The sequence below is a fragment of the Oncorhynchus tshawytscha genome, unplaced genomic scaffold (assembly GCF_018296145.1).
Source record: "Oncorhynchus tshawytscha isolate Ot180627B unplaced genomic scaffold, Otsh_v2.0 Un_contig_2401_pilon_pilon, whole genome shotgun sequence".
Lineage (NCBI taxonomy): Eukaryota > Metazoa > Chordata > Actinopteri > Salmoniformes > Salmonidae > Oncorhynchus > Oncorhynchus tshawytscha.
Genome location: NW_024609237.1, coordinates 68,434 through 80,000, shown reverse-complemented (window position 1 = coordinate 80,000; position 11,567 = coordinate 68,434). Strand labels below are relative to the sequence as shown.

At 50.0% G+C, this 11,567-nt stretch overlaps 1 protein-coding gene across 1 annotated transcript in view; it reads right to left on the bottom strand.

Moving 5' to 3' along the window:
* LOC112262177 (formin-2-like) overlaps positions 1-11,567 on the bottom strand; it is a 91,520-nt gene that overhangs the window by 31,631 nt on the left and 48,322 nt on the right.

Sequence of the window (11,567 nt, the reverse complement as noted above, 5' to 3'; positions counted from 1 at the left end):
CTCCATCCCTTCTGCTTCAACCTGGCATCATATCTAAACGTCTGCTCTGTGACGTACCATATTCTTTCTATAATCAGAAACATGACATTTCCTCTGTTCCTCCTCAACTGCGCCCGGGACAATGTGTGGCAGGCAATTAAGGAATGGAGAAAATAGTAAAGAAAAACAGTCTGTATATGATTATAAACGACCTGCGTCCATTTCCCCATCAGCAGCTGTAGCACAATGAACGACTACGCTCTCTGATTAAATAATTACCCTGTAGGAGGCTGAGAGACAGACCAGACCTTCTGCTGGGAGAGGGGACCTGACCTCACACAGGACAGGTCTACTCGGAGAGAGGGGAACTCACGGTGACCTGTAGGAGGCTGAGAGACAGACCAGACCTTCTGCTGGGAGAGTGGACCTGACCTCACACAGGACAGGTCTACTCGGAGAGAGAGAGAGAGAGGAACCCACGGTGACCTCACACAGGACAGGTCTACTCGGAGAGAGGGGAACTCACGGTGACCTGTAGGAGGCTGAGAGACAGACCAGACCTTCTGCTGGGAGAGGGGACCTGACCTCACACAGGACAGGTCTACTCGGAGAGAGGGGAACTCACGGTGACCTGTAGGAGGTTGACCAGACCTTCTGCTGAGACAGACCAGACGTTCTGCTGGGAGAACCCACCTGACCTCACACAGGACAGGTCTACTCGGAGAGAGGGTGAACTCACGGTGACCTGTAGGAGGCTGAGAGACAGACCAGACCTTTTGCTGGGAGAGGGGACCTGACCTCACACAGGACAGGTCTACTCAGGAGAGAGAGGTGACCTCACACAGGCCAGGTCTAGAGAGAGAGAGAGAGAGAGGAACCCACGGTGACCTCACACAGGCCAGGTCTACTCAGAGAGAGAGAGCGGGGGAACCCACGGTGACCTCACACAGGCCAGGTCTACTAGGAGAGAGAGAGAGCGAGGGTAACCCACGGTGACCTCACACAGGCCAGGTCTACTAGGAGAGAGAGAGCGAGGGGAACCCACGGTGACCTCACACAGGCCAGGTCTACTAGGAGCGCGAGAGCGAGAGAGAAGGGAACCCACGGTGACCTCACTACAAGACTGCAGCAGTGTGTCTTAAAGCCAATTTATGCTTGATCCAAAATGTGCAGAGCCCAGAGACTGGAACACTGTGTGTTTACTGTGTAGAGCCCAGAGACTGAACTGGAACACTGTGTGTTTACTGTGTAGAGAGAGACTGGAACACTGTGTGTGTGTTTACTGCCCAGCCCAGAGACTGGAACAGTGTGTTTACTGTGTAGAGCCCAGAGACTGGAACAGTGTGTGTTTACTGTGTAGAGCCCAGAGACTGGAACAGTGAGTGTTTACTGTGTAGAGCCCAGAGACTGGAACAGTGTGTTTACTGTGTAGAGCCCAGAGACTGGAACAGTGTGTTTACTGTGTAGAGCCCAGAGACTGGAACAGTGTGTTTACTGTGTAGAGCCCAGAGACTGGAACAGTGTGTTTACTGTGTAGAGCCCAGAGACTGGAACAGTGTGTTTACTGTGTAGAGCCCAGAGACTGGAACAGTGTGTTTACTGTGTAGAGCCCAGAGACTGGAACAGTGAGTGTTTACTGCCCAGAGACTGGAACAGTGTGTTTACTGCCCAGAGACTGGAACAGTGTGTTTACTGTGTAGAGCCCAGAGACTGGAACAGTGTGTTTACTGTGTAGAGCCCAGAGACTGGAACAGTGTGTGTTTACTGTGTAGAGCCCAGAGACTGGAACAGTGTGTTTACTGTGTAGAGCCCAGAGACTGGAACAGTGTGTTTACTGTGTAGAGCCCAGAGACTGGAACAGTGTGTGTTTACTGTGTAGAGACTGGAACAGTGTGTTTACTGTGCAGAGCCCAGAGACTGGAACAGTGTGTTTACTGCCCAGAGACTGGAACAGTGTGTTTACTATGTAGAGCCCAGAGACTGGAACAGTGTGTTTACTGCCCAGTAGAGCCCAGAGACTGGAACAGTGTGTTTACTGTGAGACTGGAGAGCCCAGAGACTGGAACAGTGTGTTTACTGTGTAGAGCCCAGAGACTGGAACAGTGAGTGTTTACTGTGTAGAGCCCAGAGACTGGAACAGTGTGTGTTTACTGCCCAGAGACTGGAACAGTGTGTGTTTACTGTGTAGAGCCCAGAGACTGGAACAGTGTGTTTACTGTGTAGAGACTGGAACAGTGTGTGTTTACTGTGTAGAGCCCAGAGACTGGAACAGTGTGTGTTTACTGTGTAGAGCCCAGAGACTGGAACAGTGTGTTTACTGTGTGGAACAGACTGCCCAGAGACTGGAACAGTGTGTGTTTACTGTGTAGAGCCCAGAGACTGGAACAGTGAGTGTTTACTGTGTGGAACAGTGTGTTTACTTTACTGCCCAGAGACTGGAACAGTGTGTGTTTACTGTGCAGAGCCCAGAGACTGGAACAGTGTGTTTACTGTGTAGAGCCCAGAGACTGGAACAGTGTGTTTACTGTGTAGAGCCCAGAGACTGGAACAGTGTGTTTACTGTGTAGAGCCCAGAGACTGGAACAGTGTGTTTACTGTGTAGAGCCCAGAGACTGGAACAGTGTGTTTACTGTGTAGAGCCCAGAGACTGGAACAGTGTGTTTACTGTGTAGAGCCCAGAGACTGGAACAGTGTGTTTACTGTGTAGAGCCCAGAGACTGGAACAGTGTGTTTACTGTGTAGAGCCCAGAGACTGGAACAGTGTGTTTACTGCCCAGAGACTGGAACAGTGTGTTTACTGTGTAGAGCCCAGAGACTGGAACAGTGTGTTTTACTGTGTAGAGCCCAGAGACTGGAACAGTGTGTTTACTGTGTAGAGCCCAGAGACTGGAACAGTGTGTTTACTGTGTAGAGCCCAGAGACTGGAACAGTGTGTGTTTACTGTGTTTAGCCCAGAGACTGGAACAGTGAGTGTTTACTGTGTAGAGACTGGAACAGTGTGTTTACTGTGCAGAGCCCAGAGACTGGAACAGTGTGTTTACTGCCCAGAGACTGGAACAGTGTGTTTACTATGTAGAGCCCAGAGACTGGAACAGTGTGTTTACTATGTAGAGCCCAGAGACTGGAACAGTGAGTGTTTACTGTGTAGAGCCCAGAGACTGCCCAGAGACTGGAACAGTGTGTTTACTGTGTAGAGCCCAGAGACTGGAACAGTGAGTGTTTACTGTGTAGAGCCCAGAGACTGGAACAGTGTGTTTACTGTGCAGAGCCCAGAGACTGGAACAGTGTGTTTACTGTGCAGAGACTGGAACAGTGTGTGTTTACTGTGTAGAGCCCAGAGACTGGAACAGTGTGTTTACTGCCCAGAGACTGGAACAGTGTGTGTTTACTGTGCAGAGCCCAGAGACTGGAACAGTGTGTTTACTGTGTAGAGCCCAGAGACTGGAACAGTGTGTTTACTGTGTAGAGCCCAGAGACTGGAACAGTGTGTTTACTGTGTAGAGCCCAGAGACTGGAACAGTGTGTTTACTGTGAGCCCAGAGACTGGAACAGACTGCCCAGAGACTGGAACAGTGTGTTTACTGTGTAGAGCCCAGAGACTGGAACAGTGTGTTTACTGTGTAGAGCCCAGAGACTGGAACAGTGTGTTTACTGTGTAGAGCCCAGAGACTGGAACAGTGTGTTTACTGTGTAGAGCCCAGAGACTGGAACAGTGTGTTTACTGTGTAGAGCCCAGAGACTGGAACAGTGTGTTTACTGTGTAGAGCCCAGAGACTGGAACAGTGTGTTTACTGCCCAGAGACTGGAACAGTGTGTTTACTGTGTAGAGCCCAGAGACTGGAACAGTGTGTTTACTGTGTAGAGCCCAGAGACTGGAACAGTGAGTGTTTACTGTGTAGAGCCCAGAGACTGGAACAGTGTGTTTAGTGTTTACTGTGTGTTTACTGAGACTGGAACAGTGTGTGTTTACTGTGCAGAGCCCAGAGACTGGAACAGTGTGTTTACTGCCCAGAGACTGGAACAGTGTGTTTACTATGTAGAGCCCAGAGACTGGAACAGTGTGTTTACTGTAGAGCCCAGAGACTGGAACAGTGAGTGTTTACTGTGTAGAGCCCAGAGACTGGAACAGTGTGTTTACTGTGTAGAGCCCAGAGACTGGAACAGTGAGTGTTTACTGTGTTTAGAGCCCAGAGACTGTAGAGCCCAGAGACTGGAACAGTGAGTGTTTACTGTGTAGAGCCCAGAGACTGGAACAGTGTGTTTACTGTGCAGAGCCCAGAGACTGGAACAGTGTGTTTACTGTGCAGAGACTGGAACAGTGTGTGTTTACTGTGTAGAGCCCAGAGACTGGAACAGTGTGTTTACTGCCCAGAGACTGGAACAGTGTGTGTTTACTGTGCAGAGCCCAGAGACTGGAACAGTGTGTTTACTGTGTAGAGCCCAGAGACTGGAACAGTGAGTGTTTACTGTGTAGAGCCCAGAGACTGGAACAGTGTGTTTACTGTGCAGAGCCCAGAGACTGGAACAGTGTGTTTACTGTGCAGAGACTGGAACAGTGTGTGTTTACTGTGTAGAGCCCAGAGACTGGAACAGTGTGTTTACTGCCCAGAGACTGGAACAGTGTGTTTTACTGTGCAGAGCCCAGAGACTGGAACAGTGTGTTTACTGTGCAGAGCCCAGAGACTGGAACAGTGTGTTTACTGTGTAGAGCCCAGAGACTGGAACAGTGTGTTTACTGTGTAGAGCCCAGAGACTGGAACAGTGTGTTTACTGCCCAGAGACTGGAACAGTGTGTTTACTGTGTAGAGCCCAGAGACTGGAACAGTGTGTTTACTGTGTAGAGCCCAGAGACTGGAACAGTGTGTTTACTGTGTGGAACAGTGTGTTTACTGTGTAGAGCCCAGAGACTGGAACAGTGTGTTTACTGTGTAGAGCCCAGAGACTGGAACAGTGTGTTTACTGCCCAGAGACTGGAACAGTGAGTGTTTACTGTGTAGAGCCCAGAGACTGGAACAGTGTGTTTACTGTGTAGAGCCCAGAGACTGGAACAGTGTGTGTTTACTGTGTAGAGCCCAGAGACTGGAACAGTGAGTGTTTACTGTGTAGAGCCCAGAGACTGGAACAGTGAGTGTTTACTGTGTAGAGACTGGAACAGTGAGTGTTTACTGTGTAGAGACTGGAACAGTGAGTGTTTACTGTGCAGAGCCCAGAGACTGGAACAGTGTGTTTACTGCCCAGAGACTGGAACAGTGTGTTTACTATGTAGAGCCCAGAGACTGGAACAGTGTGTTTACTATGTAGAGCCCAGAGACTGGAACAGTGAGTGTTTACTGTGTAGAGCCCAGAGACTGGAACAGTGAGTGTTTACTGTGTAGAGCCCAGAGACTGGAACAGTGAGTGTTTACTGTGTAGAGCCCAGAGACTGGAACAGTGAGTGTTTACTGTGTAGAGCCCAGAGACTGGAACAGTGAGTGTTTACTGTGTAGAGCCCAGAGACTGGAACAGTGTGTTTACTGTGCAGAGCCCAGAGACTGGAACAGTGAGTGTTTACTGTGCAGAGACTGGAACAGTGTGTGTTTACTGTGTAGAGCCCAGAGACTGGAACAGTGTGTTTACTGCCCAGAGACTGGAACAGTGTGTGTTTACTGTGCAGAGCCCAGAGACTGGAACAGTGTGTTTACTGTGTAGAGCCCAGAGACTGGAACAGTGTGTTTACTGTGTAGAGCCCAGAGACTGGAACAGTGTGTTTACTGTGTAGAGCCCAGAGACTGGAACAGTGTGTTTACTGTGTAGAGCCCAGAGACTGGAACAGTGTGTTTACTGTGTAGAGCCCAGAGACTGGAACAGTGTGTTTACTGTGTAGAGCCCAGAGACTGGAACAGTGTGTTTACTGCCCAGAGACTGGAACAGTGTGTTTACTGCCCAGAGACTGGAACAGTGTGTTTACTGTGTAGAGCCCAGAGACTGGAACAGTGTGTTTACTGTGTAGAGCTGGAACAGTGTGTTTACAGAGACTGGAACAGTGTGTTTACTGTGTAGAGCCCAGAGACTGGAACAGTGTGTTTACTGCCCAGAGACTGGAACAGTGTGTTTACTGCCCAGAGACTGGAACAGTGTGTTTACTGTGTAGAGACTGGAACAGTGTGTTTACTGTGTAGAGCCCAGAGACTGGAACAGTGTGTTTACTGTGTAGAGCCCAGAGACTGGAACAGTGTGTTTACGGTGTAGAGCCCAGAGACTGGAACAGTGTGTTTACTGTGTAGAGCCCAGAGACTGGAACAGTGCGTGTTTACTGTGTAGAGCCCAGAGACTGGAACAGTGTGTTTACTGTGTAGAGCCCAGAGACTGGAACAGTGTGTTTACTGTGTAGAGCCCAGAGACTGGAACAGTGTGTTTACTGTGTAGAGACTGGAACAGTGTGTTTACTGTGTAGAGCCCAGAGACTGGAACAGTGTGTTTACTGCCCAGAGACTGGAACAGTGAGTGTTTACTGCCCAGAGACTGGAACAGTGTGTTTACTGTGTAGAGCCCAGAGACTGGAACAGTGAGTTTTACTGTGTAGAGCCCAGAGACTGGAACAGTGTGTTTTACTGTGTAGAGCCCAGAGACTGGAACAGTGTGTTTACTGTGTAGAGCCCAGAGACTGGAACAGTGTGTTTACTGTGTAGAGCCCAGAGACTGGAACAGTGAGTGTTTACTGCCCAGAGACTGGAACAGTGTGTTTACTGTGTAGAGCCCAGAGACTGGAACAGTGTGTTTACTGTGTAGAGCCCAGAGACTGGAACAGTGAGTGTTTACTGTGTAGAGCCCAGAGACTGGAACACAGTGTGTTTACTGTGTAGAGCCCAGAGACTGGAACAGTGTGTTTACTGTGTAGAGCCCAGAGACTGGAACAGTGTGTTTACGGTGTAGAGCCCAGAGACTGGAACAGTGTGTTTACTGTGTAGAGCCCAGAGACTGGAACAGTGCGTGTTTACTGTGTAGAGCCCAGAGACTGGAAGTGTGTTTACTGTGTTTCCCCCATAGACCAAGAACGTTTAAAACATTGTTTTTAGTTTGTGTTGTCTGATTTCGATCAGAAACTCAAGACAATGGACAGTGTTCCACTGTGATTCAGCACCACGTCGGTCTGCCTGGTATCCCGCGTCAGCGGCTGGAAACATTCTCCATCTAACAGTAGTCGATTACGTACAGACATAAACGTTCCCCTTCAGAGAGTCAACAGATGACCCGTGACTACGTCACCTTCTCTCGCTCTACTACCCCGCCCCCCCCCCCCCTGGGGTTGGTCGGTGTTTCACCAGGACCAAGACAACCAAGAGCCAAATAAAGGTTGTGGAGGAAATGGAAATGAGCTTCACCTGGATGGGAGGACGTGGGAGGAAATGAGAAATGGAAAAGAGCCTCACCTGGATGGGAGGCCGTGGGAGGAAATGGGAAATGGAAAAGAGCCTCACCTGGATGGGAGGAAATGGAAGGACATGGAAAAGAGCCTCACCTGGATGGAAGGACATGGAAAAGAGCCTCGCCTGGATGGGAGGAAATGGAAAAGAAAAGAGCCTCGCCTGGTTGGGAGGAAATGGAAAAGAAAAGAGCCTCGCCTGGTTGGGAGGAAATGGAAAAGAAAAGAGCCTCGCCTGGATGGGAGGAAATGGAAAAGAAAAGAGCCTCACCTGGATGGGAGGAAATGGAAAAGAGCCTCACCTGGATGGGAGGAAATGGAAAAGAGCCTCACCTGGATGGGAGGAGGAATGGAAAAGAGCCTCACCTGGATGGGAGGAAATGGAAAAGAGCCTCACCTGGATGGGAGGAAATGGAAAAGAGCCTCACCTGGATGGGAGGAAATGGAAAAGAGCCTCACCTGGATGGGAGGAAATGGAAAAGAGCCTCACCTGGATGGGAGGAAATGGAAAAGAGCCTCACCTGGATGGGAGGAAATGGAAAAGAGCCTCACCTGGATGGGAGGAAATGGAAAAGAGCCTCACCTGGATGGGAGGAAATCACCTGGATGGGAAAATGAAAAAAGAGCCTCACCTGGATGGGAGGAAATGGAAAAGAGCCTCACCTGGATGGGAGGACGTGGGAGGAAATGGAAAAGAGCCTCACCTGGATGGGAGGACGTGGGAGGAAATGAAAAAGAGCCTCACCTGGATGGGAGGACGTGGGTAATGGGACCGGATCGATCAAACGTCTGAGTAAGAGAGCTGATGTAGGATCAGTGCCTTTTAGATCGCAGTGTGTACTTGGTCAGGGGAGAAGGTGATCCTAGAACACTTACTCTGATGCTTAAAAGAAGAAAGAAAATGGCACCTGGTCTGACGTCTGACCATTATAGTCTGTCAAATGTGAATTGGGGGACACACAGTAAACAGAAGTGACTGTCTCTTTAAATTCCACACAGCCAGTTAGGAGCTAGAGAGGTGCTGACATCATCAGTCATGACATCAGACTGGGGTTAGACCAATGGAAAGAGGAAACAAAGGGGCTTGATCTCAGATCATTGAGGAGGTAAAACCATATTGTTACCACTACCTATGAAACTATACCTACTCTGATAAGGGGGAGGGGCTTCATCTCAGATCATTGAGGAGGTAGAACCATATTGTTACCACTACCTATGAAACTATACCTACTCTGATAAGGGGTGATTTGGTGAATGAACCCGCTGAAAACAAAATTAATGGATTAGTTCCAATTATCTTAAAACTTTGACCATGATATGTCCCGAAAATAAATAACAGCATATTTAGTCAATTCATTTAAAGTAAATATTATCAGGCTTTTCAATAAAACCAAATCGTAGTGGCATTACATATAAAACAGTCTGTGGACTGCTGTGTTTTCTCTGAGCCGACTGGCCTATGACATCAGCGCAGGCATTTCACACATATTACATTAACATGTAGCCCTCATTTAATCCTCAGCCTTTTTCCTCTTAACGTAAAATCAGGTTCCTTAAAACAGGTCTTCAAATCTGACTAAAACTGCAAAACAATTTGATAAATCCCAACGGAAACACTTCCTATAGTTGGCACGCCGACCGGAATTAAAAACGAAAGAAAACATGTTAATTAAAATGAAAGGGTTTCCTCGGTAACCTCCGGCAGCTAGCAGGGGATAAAGCATCCAATCAGCATCTAAGGAAACGTTTTAAACACGGACTGCAATCATTCTCTATGGGACTGGGACGACTTCAAAGTTAAAGATTGTTTACCAGAGTATTGGAGGTCAAATCGCTGAAGCAACATTAAAATTCCCCAAACACTTTATTTGGTAATTCAAATAGCCTCCAGATTTAGGTCAAACCACAAGACAACTTTAGGAGAAAAGTGACGGGACTCCACGGGCCGGGACCGGGAACCCTCAGCCTCCACGGGCCGGGACCGGGAACCTCAGAGCCACACTATACAGGCCAGGACTGCTCAGATCAGCTACAGACTGGTGTGTGTCTCCATGTGGGCTTCACTGTAGCTGTAGTGTTGTTCTTTATTGATGACAGATCCTCGTTCTACTACTCCAGTCAAAACAACAAGCTCTGCGGAGCTCAGATCAAATCACATCATCTGAACATGGTTTAGATGGTTAGACTGGGCTACATGGTCTGCCTCCACAATGGCACCCTGTCCCTTACAATTGGGCCCTGATCAAAAGGACTGATCCGCAGAGCCAGGACTGCTCCTCAGACCGAGCCGCGAGCCAGGACTGCTCCTCAGACCGAGCCGCAGAGCCAGGACTGCTCCTCAGACCGAGCCGCAGAGCCAGGACTGCTCCTCAGACCGAGCCGCAGAGCCAGGACTGCTCCTCAGACCGAGCCGCAGAGCCAGGACTGCTCCTCAGACCGAGCCGCAGAGCCAGGACTGCTCCTCAGACCGAGCCGCAGAGCCAGGACTGCTCCTCAGACCGAGCCGCAGAGCCAGGACTGCTCCTCAGACCGAGCCGCAGAGCCAGGACTGCTCCTCAGACCGAGCCGCAGAGCCAGGACTGCTCCTCAGACCGAGCCGCAGAGCCAGGACTGCTCCTCAGACCGAGCCGCAGAGCCAGGACTGCTCCTCAGACCGAGCCGCAGAGCCAGGACTGCTCCTCAGACCGAGCCGCAGAGCCAGGACTGATCCTCAGACCGAGCCGCAGAGCCAGGACTGATCCTTTAATCAGACCGAGCCGCAGAGCCAGGACTGATCCTCAGACCGAGCCGCAGAGCCAGGACTGATCATGATTTCCTCTTCAGGAGGACCCCCCAGACAGTTCAGTTCAGTAGAAACCCCCCAGTCAGTAATTCTGCACAAATGTTTAATAGTGGAGAACTGAGCCTAAAGCGACAGGGACCTTTAATCACATCCATTCCCAGTTCAGTAGAACCCCCCAGACAGTTCCCAGTTCAGTAGAACCCCCCCCAGACAGTTCCCAGTTCAGTAGAACCCCCCCCAGACAGTTCCCAGTTCAGTAGAAACCCCCCCCCCAGACAGTTCCCAGTTCAGTTCCCAGAAACCCCCCCAGTTCCCAGACAGTTCCCAGTTCAGTAGAAACCACCCCCCCCCCAGACAGTTCCCAGTTCAGTAGAACCCCCCCAGTTCCCAGACAGTTCCCAGTTCAGTAGAACCCCCCAGACAGTTCCCAGTTCAGTAGAACCCCCCCCAACAGTTCCCAGGTCAGTAGAAACCACCCAAGACAGTTCCCAGGTCAGTAGAAACCACCCAAGACAGTTCCCAGGTCAGTAGAAACCACCCAAGACAGTTCCCAGGTCAGTAGAAACCACCCAAGACAGTTCCCAGGTCAGTAGAAACCACCCAAGACAGTTCCCAGGTCAGTAGAAACCACCCAAGACAGTTCCCAGGTCAGTAGAAACCACCCAAGACAGTTCCCAGGTCAGTAGAAACCACCCAAGACAGTTCCCAGGTCAGTAGAAACCACCCAAGACAGTTCCCAGGTCAGTAGAAACCACCCAAGACAGTTCCCAGGTCAGTAGAAACCACCCAAGACAGTTCCCAGGTCAGTAGAAACCACCCAAGACAGTTCCCAGGTCAGTAGAAACCACCCAAGACAGTTCCCAGGTCAGTAGAAACCACCCAAGACAGTTCCCAGGTCAGTAGAAACCACCCAAGACAGTTCCCAGGTCAGTAGAAACCACCCAAGACAGTTCCCAGGTCAGTAGAAACCACCCAAGACAGTTCCCAGGTCAGTAGAAACCACCCAAGACAGTTCCCAGGTCAGTAGAAACCACCCAAGACAGTTCCCAGGTCAGTAGAAACCACCCAAGACAGTTCCCAGGTCAGTAGAAACCACCCAAGACAGTTCCCAGGTCAGTAGAAACCACCCAAGACAGTTCCCAGGTCAGTAGAAACCACCCCAGGTCAGACAGTTCCCAGGTCAGTAGAAACCACCCAAGACAGTTCCCAGGTCAGTAGAAACCAGAACCCAGACAGTTCCCAGGTCAGTAGAAACCACCCCAGACAGTTCCCAGGTCAGTAGAAAACCCAGAACCCAGAATATTCCCAGTTCAGTAGAAACCCCCAGAACCCAGACAGTTCAACTGAAGGAGAACAACAGAACAGCTGGAAGGAAGGATGAAATGGAGGAGAACTACATAAACA